Genomic DNA, 17,552 nt, shown 5'->3' on the forward strand with positions numbered 1-17,552 from the left:
CCATCTTAATCACTTCTGGCCATTTAGAATGTGCGTCTACTGCTATCAAAAACATGGAATCCATGAACGGACCTGCAAAGTCGATATGCACACGTTGCCATGGGGCTGAAGGCCATTCCCACGGATGCAGCGGTGCAATTGGAGGTGCATTTTGAACTTTTTGGCACCCTGAGCAGCTTTTAGTCAGATCCTCTATTTGTTTGTCGATACCTGGCCACCACACATAAGCCCTAGCAAGGCTTTTCATCTTGACTCCCCCCAGATGACCTTCGTGCAATTCTTTCAGAACTCTCTCTCTTAATTTCGGAGGAATAATCATCCTTGTTCCATACATCAATGTTCCTTGACATACGGACAGCTGTTCTCGTCTGGCTGAGAATGCTGGTAACAGTGGTTCGCCATGTGCTGGCCATCCCTTCACTGTCAAGTCGTAGACCCGAGACAGTGTCGGGTCATTTCGGGTCTCTCTCTCAATACCCGCATTGGTGACTGGTAAGCATTCGATGATGGTCGAGTGAAATATCTCGACAGGGTCAACTGCCGATGCCTCTTCCGCTGTAGGTAGTGGCAGGCGCGACAGCCCATTAGCATTACCATGTTGCTTTGTACCTTTGAATTCAATATTATATTGATGTGCCCCTAGGAAAAGGGACCATCTCTGAAGCCTCTGCGCCGTCATTACCGGAACACCCTTCTTAGGGTTGAAAATGGAAACGAACGGCTGGTGATCTGTCAGTAGCGTAAACTTTGGGCCTTGCAGGTAATGGTTACATTTCTTAACTCCCCACACGAGGCTGAGAGCCTCCCTATCTATCTGAGCATAGTTGCGCTCAGCAGAGGTCAATGATCTGGATGCGAAAGCGACTGGCCTTTCCGAGCCATCTGGAAACTTATGTGAGAGCACTGCCCCGATACCATATGGAGAAGCATCACAAGCTAAGCAAATAGGCAGCGTTGGGTTAAAGTGAGCCAACACTTCCTTAGAGGTGATCAGTGCCTTGCTCTTTTGAAAAGCCCGCTTACAATCATCGCTCCACTTCCATGGTATTCCCATTTGCAAAAGAGTGTTTAGCGGGTGTAACACCGTGGATAAATTTGGAAGAAACTTGTGGTAATAGTTAACCAACCCGAGGAACGACCTCAACTGGGATACATTTTCTGGTGCAGGAGCTTTTACAACAGCTTCGACCTTGTCAGGTGACTTATGGAGCCCCTCCCGGTCAATGACGTGGCCGCAGTACGACATTCGCTTTTGAAAGAACTCGCATTTCTGGTGATTAACTCTGAGCCCATATTCTTTCAATCTGATGAGCACCTGCTCCAAATTCGCGAGGTGATCCTTATCGTTATCTCCTGTAATCAGGATGTCATCCAGGCAGCATTGTGTGCCTGTAATTCCCTGCAGTACCTGCTCCATGGCCCTTTGCCAAATCGCTGGAGCCGCTGCCACTCCAAAAATCAGTCTATTATACCGATATAAGCCCTTATGCGTGTTGATCGTGAGATACTGACGTGATGCTTCATCAACTTCCATCTGTAGGTACGCCTGCGCCAGGTCTATCTTAGTGAAGTGTTTCCTGCCAGACAGCGAAGCGAAGATATCTTCAATCCGCGGAAGCGGATATTGCACCATGTGAAGAACCGGATTAACAGTGATCTTGAAATCGCCACAGATGCGAACCTTCCCAGGATCCCCCGGCTTGTTGCTCAACGAACGCTTCATGACAGGAACAATGGGTGTAGCCCATTCGCTCCAGTCCACCTTGGACAGTACCCCTGAACGTTCTAGCCCTTCCAGCTCTGCTTCCACAGCAGGTCGTATCGCATAAGGCACCGGTCTGGCTTTGAAAAATTTTGGGTTTGCATGTTCTTCAACCTTGATGGTTGCCGTAATTCCTTTCAGTGTTCCAAGTCCCTGTTGGAACACCTCCTTAGCATCGTCTAAGATTTTGGACAGTCGTTTAGGTTTGACGTCGTCCTCCTTACAGGCATCTACAGTCAGTGCTTGTATGGAATGCCAGTCCACATTTATTCTCCAGATCCATTCCTGTCCCAGTAGTGGTGGACCTCCATCAGGTAACACATACAAGTCCATTTTCTGACTTTCTTTACCATTGTAGACCACGTTTACTTTTATCTTTCCTTTGGGGTATACTATTTGCCCCGTGTATGTTTTCAATACAATGTCCGTATCCCTCAGGGGAATGTGCGAGAATAACCTTTTGTAATCTTGCTTATTCATGACCGTTAATGCCGACCCAGTGTCCAATTCCATCTTCACTTGGACTCCTGCTATCCGAAGCATGACCCAGATAGTTTGGTGGTCTGCTGTGTTACCCACATTACGTATTTTCAGACAACCCAGTTGCTTACTGCTGGAGTCTGAATCCGTCTTCTGTTCATCCAAACTGTTCTCTGTCACCTTGTGTACTTTTTTGTACTTCTCCTGCGGTGACTTTTTGCTGCTGGTCTTCTTTCCGGACCAGCATACTCTCGCTATGTGACCAAGTTTGCCACATTGCCTGCATTCTTTATCTTTGAACCAGCACTGGTTCTGGTCATGCGTTGTTCTTCCACAACGATAGCACTTTACTGTGCCCAATGCCATTTCATTGGTGCTGAATTCCAATGGCCTTTGCTGTATCTCTGCAGCGCCCCGTGCTGCTGCCTCATGGGATGCTGCAATGCTGAAAGCTTTGTCCAGCGTAAGGTCCTTTTCCTCTAGCAGTCGCTTCTGGGTTCCTTCCCTTAGGAGCCCACACACAAACTTATCTCTCAGTGCGTCTGCTAGTCCTGTTCCGAACTGGCAGTACTTTGATAACTTGCGCAGTCCTGTTAGGAATTCAGTGTTGCTTTCTTCTTTAAGTTGAATTCTTTTGTAGAATTTAAATCGTTCCGCTATCAGCAGCGGCGTGGGGTTTAAATGCTCCTGCAGGATAGTAACAATATCCGCGAAACTCTTCCCTACCGGTTTGTCTGGTGTTACAAGGTTCCTTAATAACCCGTACGTCTTCGCACCCATTGAGTTTAATAGGGTTAGTGCTTTCTTATCATCCGGTACCTCATTCGTTGTACAGTAAACTTCGATGCGTCCCACATAAGTGGCCCAATCTTCCACATCGTTATCAAAAGCAGTGATGTTACCAGTTTTTGGCATCCTTGCTGAGCATCTCCTTCCCCTTTGGATATTATTTTTTTTTTTTTTTCAAGATGGCGGCTTTTCCCGCGCTTGGCGGCTTTTCCCGCGCTTGTCTTCTTCCCCCGCCGACTCAAAATGGCAATTCCCGCGCTGTTGCCGTCCACGCCTCCCAGCGGTCCTTTATTTTCCCCTGCATTGCTGCTCTTATTCCCCCGCCGCTCCCGCGGTCCTTGTGGCCATAAATGCTTTTCTGGCTGCTGCGCGTCTCTGCCCGATTGCAGTCCGGCCCCTGACACCAGCTGCGGTCGTGTTCTCTGCCCTTTTCGTCGTTTTCCCTCCCCTTCTCCCACTGACAACTCGGCCGACATCCCCCCCGTGCCACTCGATCAGGCTTACCCGCCGCTGTCGTAGAAGGGATGCTCACTGATGCTTGACTTCGTGGCCAGCAAACCAACCTGGGTTTCCGATGGCCTCCTGTGCGATGCAGGATGTTGAGGGCGGATGCCCTTTTTCGACGCCCGTTTCTGAGGACGAAGCTTCCTTTGATGCAAAACTGCCGCTAGGTAAGATCAGACTCGTCGCCACTGTTGAGTCTGTGTTTTCAATTGCAGTTATACTGAATAACAGGACACAGACTACAGAAGTAAGTAAACAGGTCTTTAGTGATTGAGGGTCAGGGCTGAACTGAGATACACTTTGCTCCACAGGGTTTATATACCGGTGTGGTCACCACCGGTACTACAATGTACAGGAGCCATCAAAAAGTAGTCCATCACCTTAAGGTATCCTATTAAGGTGGTACAGGTTACATACACTACAAATATGAGCAGAGTGACCAAGTGGAGAGTGAAGATGGGGAGAGTGACCGCATGGAGAGTGACTGAGTGGAGATTGACCATGTGGAAAGTGACCATGTGGAGAGTGACAGTGTGGAGTCTGACCATGTGGTGTGTGACCATGTTGTTAGTGACCATGTGGAGAGTGACTGAGTGGACAGTGACTATGTGCAGTATGACCATGTGGAGAGTGAGAGTTTGGAGAGTGACCATGTGGTGAGTGACCATTTGCTTCGTGACCATTTGGGGAGTGTCCGAGTGGAGAGTGACCATGTGGAGTGTGACCTTGTGGAGAGTGACCATGTGGAGAGTGACTGTGTGGAGAGTGACTGAGTGGAGATTGACCATTTGGGGAGTGCCCATGTGGAGTGCGGCTGTCTGGAGAGTGACCATGTGGAGATTGACCATGCGGAGTGTGACCATGTGGAGAATGACCGTGTGGAGAGTGACCTTGTGGAGAGTGACCATGTGGAGAGTGACCATGTGGAGAGTGACCAGGTGGAGAGTAGACATGTGGAGAGTGAATTTGGGGATAGAGACTGTGAGGACAGTGACCGATTGGAGAGTGACCCCGTGGAGAGTGCCCGTGTGGAGTGTGACCAGGTGGAGAGTGACCATGTGGAGACTGAAAGTGTGTGGAGTTACCGTGTGGAGTGTGAACGTGTGGAGAGTGATGTTGTGGAGATTGACCGTGTGGAGTTGGATGGTGTGATGAGTGACCATGCGGAGAGTGTCTGTGTGGAGAGTGACCATGTGGAGAGTGACTGAGTGGGGAGTGATGGTGTGGAGAGTGACCTTGTGGAGAGTGACCAGGTGGAGAGTGACCATTTGGAGAATGACCATCTGGAGAGTGGCAGTGTGGAGAGTGACCATGTGGTGAGTAACCATTTGATTAGTGAACATTTGGAGAGTGACCGAGTTGAGAGTGACCATGACGATGGTATGAGGTGCGAGTTGGGTAGGATTGATTGGGGAATATCACTCAAAGGGTTGATGGTGGATAGGCAATGGCAAACATTCAAAGACCACATGGATGAACTACAGAATTTGTTCATCCCAGTTTGGCATAAAAATAAAACAAAAAAGGTGACTCAACTGTGGCTAACAAGGGAAATTAGGGATAGCATAAGACCCAAGGAAAGGACATATAAATTGGCCAGAAAAAGCAGTAAACCTGAGAATTGAGAGCAGTTCAAGATTCAACAAAGGAGGACAAAGGGATTAATTAAGAATGGGAAAATAGAGTATGAGAGTAAGCTTGCGGGAACATAAAAACTGACTGTAAAAGCCTTTATAGATATGTGAAAAGTAAAAGATTGGTGAGGTCAAGCATAGGTCCCTTGCAGTCAGAATCAGGGGAATTTATAATGGGGAACAAAGAAATGGCAGACAAATTAAATACATACTTTGGTTCTGTCTTCACAAAGGAGGACACAAATAACCTCCCAGAGATGTCGGGGAACATAGGGTCTGATGAAAGGGAGGAACTAAAAGAAATCAGTGTTTGTAGGGAAATGGTGTTAGGGAAATTGACGGGATTGAAGGCCGATAAATCCCCAGGGCCTGATAATCTACATTCTAGGGTACTTAAGGAAGTTGCCCTAGAAATAGTAGATGCATTGCTGATCATCTTCCAATATTCGATGGAATCTGGAACAGTACCCATGGATTGGAGGGCAGCTAATGTTACCCCACTATTCAAAAAAGGTGGTAGAGAAAAAACGGGGAATAACAGATCGATAAGCCTGACATCAGTAGTGGGGAAAATGCTAGAGTCCATTATAAAAGATGTAATAGCAGAGCACTTGGAAAACAGTGACAGGATCGGACAAAGTCAACATGGATTTACAAAAGGTAAATCGTGCTCGACTAATCTACTGGAATTCTTTGAGGATGTACCTGGTAAAGTGGATGTGGTGTACTTGGACGTTCAAAAGGCTTTCGATAAGGTCCCTCATAAGAGATTAGTGTGTAAAGTTAAGATACATGGGATTAGGGGCAAGGTATTGACTTGGATAGAGAACTGGTTGGCAAACAGAAAGCAAAGAGTTGGAATAAACGGGTCTTTTTCCGAGTGTTAGGCAGTGACTAGTGGGGTACCGCAGGGATCGGTCCTTGGACCCCAGCTATTCACAATATATATTAATGATCTAGACAAGGGAACTAGATGTAATGGCCCAGAAATTCGGGTCGGGGGCTTCCCGTGGGTGCAAGCCCCTGATCTGCACTTACCTTGCGCGCCGGCCGTTGAGCTGTGGGCCCGCATGGAAGTCCGATCCGGGGCCTGGTCCAGCTGCCGGTGCGCAGTGCTTGCGTATCCCAGGGGCGCAGTTAGTTCGATGCGTCCCCTGGGATCACGTGGGCCATGGGCAGCCAATCGGAGCAGGGAATGCTCCATTCATAAGTCTGACAGGAAGTGCTGTCAAGACTTATAAATACTACGGCCCCAAAATAGCACTAAATCTTCAAATATTTTTTTTTTTAAAACATCACATTTTTTAAATAAACTATAAATTACATGAAATAACTATTTTAAACAATAATTTAAATTTTTGAAAAAAATAATGTTATATTCTAACGGGACTAAAAATAAACTTACCTTGCTTTAAAGTATTTAAAAATAATAAACCTGTGGAAAAAATGTTTTAATTTTAATTAATTCACCACTTACCTTGTAAAATGCAGGCCTTACGCCTGCTTTTTATATTTCTAAATTCTGCAGGCTTACCCTCCCGGAGAAACCTGTAAAAAAAAACTAAGTTTGATGCACACGCGCAGCCTCCCCTGCGCACGCGTTCGACCTCTGAACCCCTTCTTTCAGATGAACGGAAGTGCCGGTTTCCCGCGCATGCGCAGTGCATGCAGGAAACTGCCACGTCCATCGGGCCTACGGGTGAGTACCCCGTGCGTACTCACCCGTGGAGACCTGAATTTCTGGGCCATGCATATCTCCAAGTTTGCAGACGACACAAAGCTGGGTGGGCGTGTGTGCTGTGAGGAGGATGCCGAGAAACTCCAGGATGATTTGGACAGGTTGGGCGATTGGGCAGAAGCATGGCAGATGCAATATAACGTGGATAAATGCGAGGTTATCCACTTTGGTGTTAAAAACAGGAAGGCAGATTATTATCTGAATGGCAATAGATTAGGAGAAGGGGGAGTGCAACAAGACCTGGGTGTCCTTGTGCACCAGTCGCTGAAGGTAAGCATGCAGGTGCAGCAGGCAGTTAAGAAGGCAAATGGCATGTTGGCCTGCGTAGCGAGAGGGTTTGAGTACAGGAACAAGGATGTCTTGCTGCAGTTGTACAGGGCCTTGGTGAGACCGCATCTTGAGTATTGTGTGCAGTTTTGGTCGCCTTATCTGAGGAAGGATATTCTTGCCATGGAGGGAGTTCAGCGAAGATTCACTAAGCTGATACCTGGGATGGCAGGAGTAACGTATGAGGAGAGATTGGGTCGATTGGGCTTATACTCACTGGAGTTTAGAAGAATGAGAGGGGATCTCATTGAAACTTATAAAATTCTGACAGGACTGGGCAGACTAGATGCAGGAATGATGTTCCCAATGGTCGGGGAGACCAGAACTAGGGGTCACAGTCTAAGGATAAGGGGTAAGCCATTTAGGACAGAAATGAGGAGGAATTTCTTCACCCAGAGAGTAGTGACTCTGTGGAATTCTCTACCACAGAAGGCAGTAGAGGCCAATTCATTAAATAAAGCCAAGAAGGAGTTGGATATATTTCTTAAGGCTAAAGGGATCAAGGGATATGGGGAGAAGGCAGGGACAGGGTACTGAATTTGGATGATCAGCCATGATCTCATTGAATGGTGGAGCAGGCTCGAGGGGCCGAATGGCCGACTCCTGCTCCTATCTTCTATGTTTCTATGTGGGGAGTGACGCAGTGGAGAGTGACCATGTGGAGAGTGATCATGTGGAGAGTGATCATGAGGTGTGTGATGATGTGGTTAGTGATCATGTGGAGATTAACAATGTGGAGTGTGAGCATGTGGAGAATGACTGAGTGGAGAGTGACCATGTGGTGAGTGACCATGTGGAGAATGACCATGTGGAGAGTACCATGTGGAGGGTTACCATGTGGAGAGTGACCATGTGGAGAGTGACCATGTGGAGAATCATGGTGTGGAGATTGCTCATGTGGAGTGTGACCTTGTGACGAGTGACCATGTGGAGACTGACCATGTGGTTTGTGACCATGTGGAGAATGACCATGTGTAGTGTGACCTTGTGGAGAGTAACCATGTGGAGAGTGACAATGTGGCTAGTAACCATGTGGCGAGTGACCCAGTGGAGAGTGACCACGTGGAGTGTGACCTTGTGGGGAGTGACCATGTGGATAGTGACCGAGTGGAGAGTGACCATGTTGTGAGTGACCAGGTGGAGAATGACTGCGTGTAGAGTGATCTTGTGGAGAGTAACCATGTGGAGAGTGACCATGTGGAGAGTGGCCATTTGGAGAGTGACCATGTGGAGAATGACCATGTGGAGAGTGACTAATTGGAGAGTGATCTTGTGGAGCGTGTCCATGTGGAGAGTGACCATGTGGTGAATGACAATGTGGAGAGCGACCGATTGGTTAGTGACCATGTGGAGCATGACCCCGTAGAGAGTGACCATGTGGAGAGTGACATGTGGAGGTTTACCGTGTGGAGAGTGACAATGTGGAGAGTGACCATGTGGAGAATCACAGTGTGGAGATTGACCATGTGGAGTGTGACCATGTGATGAGTGACCATGTGGAGAGTGAACCTGTGGGGTGCGACCATCTGGATGGTGACCAGGTGGAGTGTGTCCATGTGGAGTGTGATCATGTGGGAAGTGACCATGTGCAGAGTGGCCATGTGGCGAGTGACAGAGTGGAGTGTGACCATGTGGGAAGTGACCATGTGCAGAGTGGACATGTGGAGAGTGACCGAGTGGAGAGTGACACTGTGGAGAGTGACAATGTGGAGAGTGATCATGAGGTGAGCGATGATGCAGTTAGTGACCATGTGGAGATTGAACATGTGGAGAGTGACCGATTGGTTAGTGACCATGTGGAGAGTGACCCCGTGGTGTGTGACCTTGTGGAGAGTAACCATGTGGAGAGTGACCATGTGGAGAGTACCATGTGGAGGGTTACCGTGTGGAGAGTGACCATGTGGAGTGTGACCATGTGGTTAGTGACCATGTGGAGAGTGATCGTGTGGAGAGTGATCATGAGGTGAGTGCTGATATGGTTAGTGACCATGTGGAGATTGAACATGTGGAGATTGACCGATTGGTTAGTGACCATGTGGAGAGTGACCATGTTGAGTGTGACCATGTGGAGAGTGACCATGTGGAGGTTGACCGTGTGGAGAGTGACTCTGTGGAGATTGACTCTGTGGAGAGTGAATCTGTGGAAAGTGACCATGTGGAGAGTGACCTTGCGGATTGTGAGCATGTGGAGAGTGACCATAGGAGAATGACTGTGTGGAGAGTGACCCTGTGGAGATTGACCATGTGCAGAAGGACCATGTGGATTGTGACCGTGTGGAGAGTGACCATGTGGCTATTGACCAGGTGAAGAGTGACCATGTGGAGAGTGACTGATTGGAGAGTGGCCATGTGGAGAGTGTCCATGTGGAGAGTGAGCATGTGGAGAATGACCATGTGGAGAGTGACCGATTGTTTAGTCACCATGTGGAGAGTGACCCCGTGGAGAGTGACCCCGTGGATAGTAACCATGTGGAGAATGACTGTGTGGAGAGTGACCATGTGGAGATCGACCATGTGGAGAGTGACCTTGCGGATTGTGAGCATGTGAAGCGTGACCATAGGAGAGTGACTGTGTGGAGAGTGACCATGTGGAGAGCGACCATGTGGATTATGATCGTGTGGAGAGTGACCATGTGGAGAGTGACCATGTGACGAATGCCCAAGTGGATAGTGAACATGTGGAGAGGGACTGCATGGTGAGTGACCATGTGGAGAGTGACCAAGTGGAAAGTGACCATGTGGAGAGTGACCATGTGGAGAGTGACCATGTGGAGAGTGATGAGGTGGAGATTGACCATTTGGAGATTGACCATGTGGAGAGTGACCATGTGGAGAGTGATGATGTGGAGAGTGACCATGTGGAGAGTGACCATGTGGAGAGTGGCCATGTGGAGAGTGGTCATGTGGAGGATGACCATGTGGAGTGTGTCCATGTGGAGTGTGACCATGTGGCAAGTGACCATTTGCAGAGTGGCCATGTGGTGAGTGACGGACTGGAGAGTGACCATGTGGAGAGTGACCATGTGGACAGTGACCATGTGGTGAGTGACCATGTGGAGTGTGACCATGCGAAGTGTGACTGTGTGGAGAGTGACCATGTGGAGTGTGACTCTATGGAGAGTGACCATGTGGAGATTGGCCATGTGGAGAGTGACTGTGTGCAGAGTGAATATGTGGAGAGTGACCGTGTGGAGAGTGACCGTGTGGAGAGTGACCGTGTGGAGATTGACCATGTGGAGAGTGACTGTGTGGAGAATGACCGTGTGGAAAGTGACCATGTGGAGAGTGACCATCTGGAGAATCACTGTGTGGAGAGAAACCATGTGGAGTGTGACCACGTGGAGAGTGGCCATGTGGAGAGTGAACACATGGAGATTGACCCTGTTGAGATTGGTCATGTGGAGAGTGAGAGTGTGGAGAATGACCGTGTGGTAAGTGACCATGTGGAGAGTGACCATAGGAGAGTGACTGTGTGGAGATTGACCATGTGGAGAGCGACCATGTGGATTGCGACTGTGTGGAGAGTGACCGTGTGGAGAGTGACCATGGGGAGAGTGACTGATTGGAGAGTGACCATGTGGACAGTGGCCTTGGGGAGAGTGACCATGTGGAGAGTGACCATGTTGAGTGTGACCATGTGGAGAGTGAGCAAATGGAGATTGACCATGTGGAGAGTGATTATGTGGAGAGTGACCTTGCGGATTGGGAGCATGTGGAGTGTGACCATAGGAGAGTGACTGTGTGGAGAGTGACCATGTGGGGATTGACCAGGTGGAGAGTGACCATGTGGAGTGTGCCCATGTGGAGAGTGACTGACTGGAGAGTGATCTTGTGGAGAGTGTCCATGTGGAGAGTGACCATGTGGTGAATGACCATGTGGAGAGTGACCGATTGGTTAGTGACCATGTGGAGAGTGATCCCCTAGAGAGTGACCATGTGGAGAGTAACCATGCGGAGAATGACTGAGTGGAGAGTGACCTTGTAGAGAGGAACCATGTGGAGAGTGACCATGTGGAGAGTACCATGTGGAGAGTTACTGTGTGGAGAGTGACGATGTGGAGAGTGACCATGTGGAGAATCACGGTGTGGAGATTGACCATGTGGAGTGTGACCATGTGATGAGTGACCATGTGGAGAGTGACCCTGTGGGGTGTGACTATCTGGATGGTGACCATGTGGAGTGTGTCCATGTGGAGTGTGATCATGTGGGAAGTGACCATGTACAGAGTGGCGATGTGGAGAGTGACCGAGTGGAGAGTGACCATGTGGAGAGTGAACATGTGGAGAATGATCATGAGGTGAGTGATGATTTGGTTAGTGACTATGTGGAGGTTGAACATGTGGAGAGTGTCCGATTGGTAAGTGACCATGTGGAGAGTGACCCTGTGGCGAATGACCATGTGGAGAGTAACCACGTGGAGAATGTCTGAGTGGAGAGTGACCTTGTGGAGAGTGACCATGTAGAGAGTACCATGTGGAGGATTACCGTGTGGAGAGTGATGATGTGGGGAGTGACCATGGGGAGAGTGATGAGGTGGAGATTGACCATGTGGAGATTGACCATGTGGAGAGTGACCATCTGGAGAGTGACCATGTGCAGAGTGATGAGGTGGAGATTGACCATGTGGAGAGTGACCATCTGGAGAGTGACCATGTGCAGAGTGATGAGGTGGAGATTGACCATGTGGAGATTGACCATGTGGAGAGTGACAACGTGGAGAGTGACCATGTGGAGGGTGACCCATGTGGAGGGTGTCCATGTGGAGTGTGTCCATGTGGAGTGTCACCAAGTGGGAATTGACCATGTGCAGAGTGGCCCTGCGGAGTGTGACGAAGTGGAGATTGACCATGTGGAGAGTGATCATGTGCAGAGTGACCATGAGGTGAATGATGATATGGTGAGTGACCATGTGGAGAATGACCATGTGGAATGTGACCATGTGGAGTAAAACCATGTGGAGAGTGACCAAGTGGAGGATCACGGTGAGGAGATTGACCATTTGGGGTGTGACCATGTGGAGAGTGACCATGTGGAGAGTGGCCCTGTGTAGCAAGACCATGTGGAGAACGACCATGGGGAGATGGACCATGTGGTGAGTGACCATGTGGAGATTGACCATGTGGAGTGTGACCATGTTGAGAGTGACCGAGCGGAGAGTGACCTTGAGGAGAGTGACCGTGTGGATTGTGACCATGTGGAGAGTGACCATGTGGATTGTGACCATGTGGAGAGTGATCATGTGGCGATTGATCATGTGGAGAGTGATTATCTGGAGAGAAACTGTGTGTAGAGTGACCACATGGAGATTGACCGTGTGGAGAGTACCGAACAGATTGTGAACATTTCGAGAGTGATCATGTGGAGAGTGATTGTGTGGAGAGTGACCCTGTGGAGATTGACCATGAGGAGAGCGAACATGTGGATTGTGACCGTGTGGAGTGTGACCATGTGGAGATTGACCATGTGGAGTGTGACCATGTTGAGAGTGACCGAGCGGAGAGTGACCTTGAGGAGAGCGACCGTGTGGAGAGTGACGCAACAGATTGTGAACATTTCGAGAGTGATCATGTGGAGAGTGACCCTGTGGAGATTGACCATGAGGGGAGCAACCATGTGGATTGTGACCGTGTGGAGTGTGACCATGTGGAGATTGACCAGGTGGAGAGTGACCCTGTGGAGAGTGACAATGTGGAGAGTGACCATGTGGAGAGTGATCATGAGGTGAATGATGATGTGGTTAGTTACCATGTGGAGATTGACCATGTGGAGGTTGACCATGTGGCAATTGACCGTGTGGAGAGTGAATATCTGGAGAGTGACTGTGTAGAGAGTGACCATGTGGAGATTGACCATGAGAAGAGTGACCCAACAGATTGTGAGCATGTGGAGAGTGACCATAGGAGAGTGACTGTGTGGAGAATGACCCTGTGGAGATTGACCATGAGGAGAGCGACCATGTGGATTGTGACCGTGTGGAGAGTGACAATGTGGAGAGTAACCATGTGGAGAATGACTGAGTGGAGAGTGACCTTGTGGAGAGTGGCCATGTGGAGAGTGATCGTGTGGAGGGCTACCGTGTGGAGAGTGTCCATGTGGAGAGTGGCCATGTGGAGAATCACAGTGTTGAGTTTGACCATGTGGAGTGTGACCCTGTGATGAGTGATCATGTAGAGAGTGACCATGTGCATTGTGACCAAGTGAAGGGTGACCATGAGGAGTGTGTCCATGTGGAGTGTGACAAAGTGGGATGTGACCATGTGCAGAGTGGCCATGCGGAGAGTGACAGATTGGACAGTGAGCATGTGGAGAGTGACCAAGTGGAGAGTGACAATGTGGAGAGTGACCATCTGGGAGTGATCATGAGGTGAGTGATGATGTAGTTAGTTACCATGTGGTGATTGAACATGTGGAGTGTGACCATGTGGGGAGTGACCATGTGGAGAGTGACCATGCGGAGTGTGACCATGTGGAGTGTGAACATGTGGAGATTGACCATGTGGAGAGTGACTATGTGGAGAGTGACTGTGTGGAGAGTGACACTGTGAAGATTGACCATGTGGAGAGTGACCTTACGGTTTGTGAGCATGTGGAGAGTGACCATAGCAGAGTGACTGTGTGGAGAGAAACACTGTGGAGATTGACAATGTGGAGAGCGACCATGTGGATTGTGACCGTGTGGAGAGTGACCATGTGGAGAATGACCTGGTGGAGAGTGAGCAGGTGGAGCTTGACCATGTGGAGAGTAACCATGTGGAGAGTGACTTATTGGAAAGTGACCATGTGGAGAGTGGCCATGTGGAGAGTGACCATGTGGAGAATGACCATGTGGAGAGTGACCATGTGGAGAATGACCATGTGGAGAGTGACCATGTTGAGTGTGATCATGCGGAGAGTGACCATGTGGAGATTGACAATGTGGAGAGTGATTATATGGAGATTGTCCATATGGAGAGTGACCTTGCGGATTATGAGCATGTGGAGAGTGACCATAGGAGAGTGACTGTGTGGAAAGTGACCCTGTGGAGATTGACCATGTGGAGAGTGTCCACGTGGAGTGTGACCCTGTGGAGAGTGACTGATTGGAGAGTGACCATGTGGAGAGTGGCCATGTGGAGAGTGACCATGTGGAGAATGACCATGTGGAGAGTGACTGATTGGAGAGTGATCTTGTGGGGAGTGTCCATGTGGAGAGTGACCATGTGGAGAAAGATCATGTGGAGAGTGACCGATTGGTTAGTGACCATGTGGTGAATGACCCCGTGGAGAGTGACCATGTCGAGAGTAACCATGTGGAGAATGACTGAGTGGAGAGTAACCTTGTGGAGAGTAACCATGTGGAGAGTGACCATGTGGAGAGTACCATGTGGAGGGTTACCGTGTGGAGAGTGACGATGTGCAGAGTGACGATGTGGAGAATCATGGTGTGGAGATTGACCATGTGGAGTGTGACCATGTGATGAGTGAGCAAGTGGAGAGTGACCATGTGGGGTGTGACCATGTGGATGGTGACCATGTGGACTGTGTCCATGTGGAGTGTGACCATGTGTGAAGTGACCATGTGCATAGTGGCCATGTGGACAGTGACCATGTGGAGACTGACCGAGTGGAGAGTGACAATGCGGTGTGTGACCGTGTGGAGAGTGACCATGTGGGGAGTGACCATGTTGAATGTGAGCTTGTGGAAAGTGACCATGTGGAGAGTGAATGTGTGGAGAGTGACCCTGTGGAGGTTGACCATGTGGAGAGCGACCATGTGGATTGCGCCCGTGTGGAGAGTGACCATGTGGAGAGTGACCGTGGGGTGAGTGACTGATTGGAGAGTGACTATGTGGAGAGTGGCCATGTGGAGAGTGACCATCTGGAGAATGACCATGTGGAGAGTGACCATGTTGAGTGTGACCACGTGGAGAGTGACCATGTGGAGAGCGACCATGTGGAGAGTGACCATGTGGAGAGTGACTGTGTGGAGAGTGATCATGTGGAGATTGACCGTGGGGAGAGTGACCGTGTGGAGAGTGACTGATTGGAGAGTGACCATGTGGAGAGTGGCCATGTGGAGAGTGGCCATGTGGAGAGTGACCATGTGGAGAATGACCATGTGGAGAGTGACTGATTGGTTAGTGACCATGTGGAGAGTGATCCCTTGGAGAGTGACCACGTGGAGAGTAACCACGTGGAGAGTGACCATGTGGAGAATACCATGTGGGAAGTGACCATGTGCATAGCGGCCATGTGGAGAGTGACAGAGTGGACAGTGACCATGTGGAGAGTGACTGAGTGGAGAGTGACCATGTGGAGGGTGACTGTGTGGAGAGTGATCATGAGGTGAGTGATACTGTGTTTAGTGACCATGTGGAGATTGGAAATGTGGTGTGTGACCGTGTGGAGAGTGACCATTTGGAGAGTGACCATGATGAGTGTGACCATGTGGAGAGTGACTGTGTGGAGAGTGACCATGTGGAGATTGACCATGTGGATCGTGACCTTGCAGATTGTGAGCATGTGGAGAGTGACTGTGTGGAGAGTGACCATGTGGAGAGTCAACATGTGGAGATTAACCATGTGGAGAGTGACCATTTGGAGAGTGACCTTGTTGAGTGTGACCATGTGGAGAGTGACTGTGTGGAGAGTGACCATGTGGAGATTGACCATGTGGATAGTGACCTTGCAGATTGTGAGCATGTGGAGAGTGAATGTGTGGAGAGTGACCATGTGGAGAGACAACATGTGGAGATTAACCATGTGGAGTGTGACCATGTGGCGAGTGACCATGTGGAGAGTGACCATGTGAAGTGTGGCTGTGTGGAGAGTGACCATGTGGAGTGTGACTCTATGGAGAGTGACCATGTGGAGATTGACCATGTGGAGATTGACCATGTGGAGAGTGACTGTGTGCAGAGTGAATATGTGGGGAGTGACCGTGTGGAGAGTGACCATGTGGAGAGTGACCATGTCGAGGTTGACCCTGTGGAGATTGACCATGTGGAGAGTGACTATGTGGAGAGTGACTATGTGGAGAGTGATCCTGTGGAGATTGACCATGTGGAGAGTGGCTGTGTGGAGAGTGACCATGTTGAGAGTCAACATGTGGAGATTAACCATGTGGAGTTTGACCATGTGGCGAGTGACCATGTGGAGAGTGACCATGTGGAATGTGACTGTGTGGCTAGTGACCATGTGGAGTGTGACTCTATGGAGAGTGACCATGTGGAGATTGACCATGTGGAGAGTGACTGTTTGCAGAGTGAATATGTGGAGAGTGACCATGTGGAGAGTGACCATGTGGAGAGTGACCATGTGGAGAGTGACCATGTGGAGAGTGACCGTGTGGAGAGTGACCGTGTGGAAAGTGACCGTGTGGAAAGTGACCATGTGGAAAGTGACCATGTGGAGAGTGAACATCTGGAGAATCACCATGTGGAGAGCAACCATGTGGAGGGTGACCATGTTGAGAGTGACCATATGAAGTGTGACTGTGTGGATAGTGACCATGTGGAGTGTGACTCTATGGAGAGTGACCATGTGGAGATTGACCATGTGGAGAGTGACTGTGTGCAGAGTGAATATGTGGAGAGTGACCATGTGGAGAGTGACCACGTGGAGAGTGACCATGTGGAGAGTGACCATGTGGAGAGTGACCATGTGGAGAGTGACTGTGTGGAGAGTGACTGTGTGGAGAGTGACCGTGTGGAAAGTGACCATGTGGAGAGTGACCATCTGGAGAATCACTGTGTGGAGAGCGACCATGTGGAGTGTGATCATGTGGAGAGTGACCATGTGGCGAGTGGCCATGTGGAGAGTGAACACATGGAGATTGACCCTGTGGAGATTGGGCATGTGGAGAGTGACAGTGTGGAGAATGACCGTGTGGTAAGTGACCATGTGGAGAGTGACCATGTTGAGTGTGACCATGTGGAGAGTGACCATGCGGAGAGTGACTGTGTGGCGAGTGACCATGTGGAGATTGACCATGTGGAGAGTAACCTTGCAGATTGTGAGCATGTGGAGAGTGACCATAGGAGAGTGACTGTGTGGAGAGTGACCCTGTGGAGATTGGCCATGTGGAGAGCGACCATGTGGAGGGTGACCATGTGGCAAGTGACTGTGGGGAGAGTGACTGATTGGAGAATGATCATGTGGAGAGTGGCCATGTGGCGAGTGATCATGTGGAGAGTGACCATGTGGAGAGTGACCATGCTGAGTGTGACCATGTGGAGAGTGAGCAAATGGAGATTATCCATGTGGAGAGTGACTATGTGGAGAGTGACTGTGTGGAGAGTGACCATGTGGAGATTGACCATGTGGAGAGTGACTCTG

The sequence above is a fragment of the Somniosus microcephalus genome, chromosome 8, assembly GCF_052327205.1.
Source record: "Somniosus microcephalus isolate GS21.2 chromosome 8, FLI_Smic_1.0, whole genome shotgun sequence".
Classification (NCBI taxonomy): domain Eukaryota; kingdom Metazoa; phylum Chordata; class Chondrichthyes; order Squaliformes; family Somniosidae; genus Somniosus; species Somniosus microcephalus.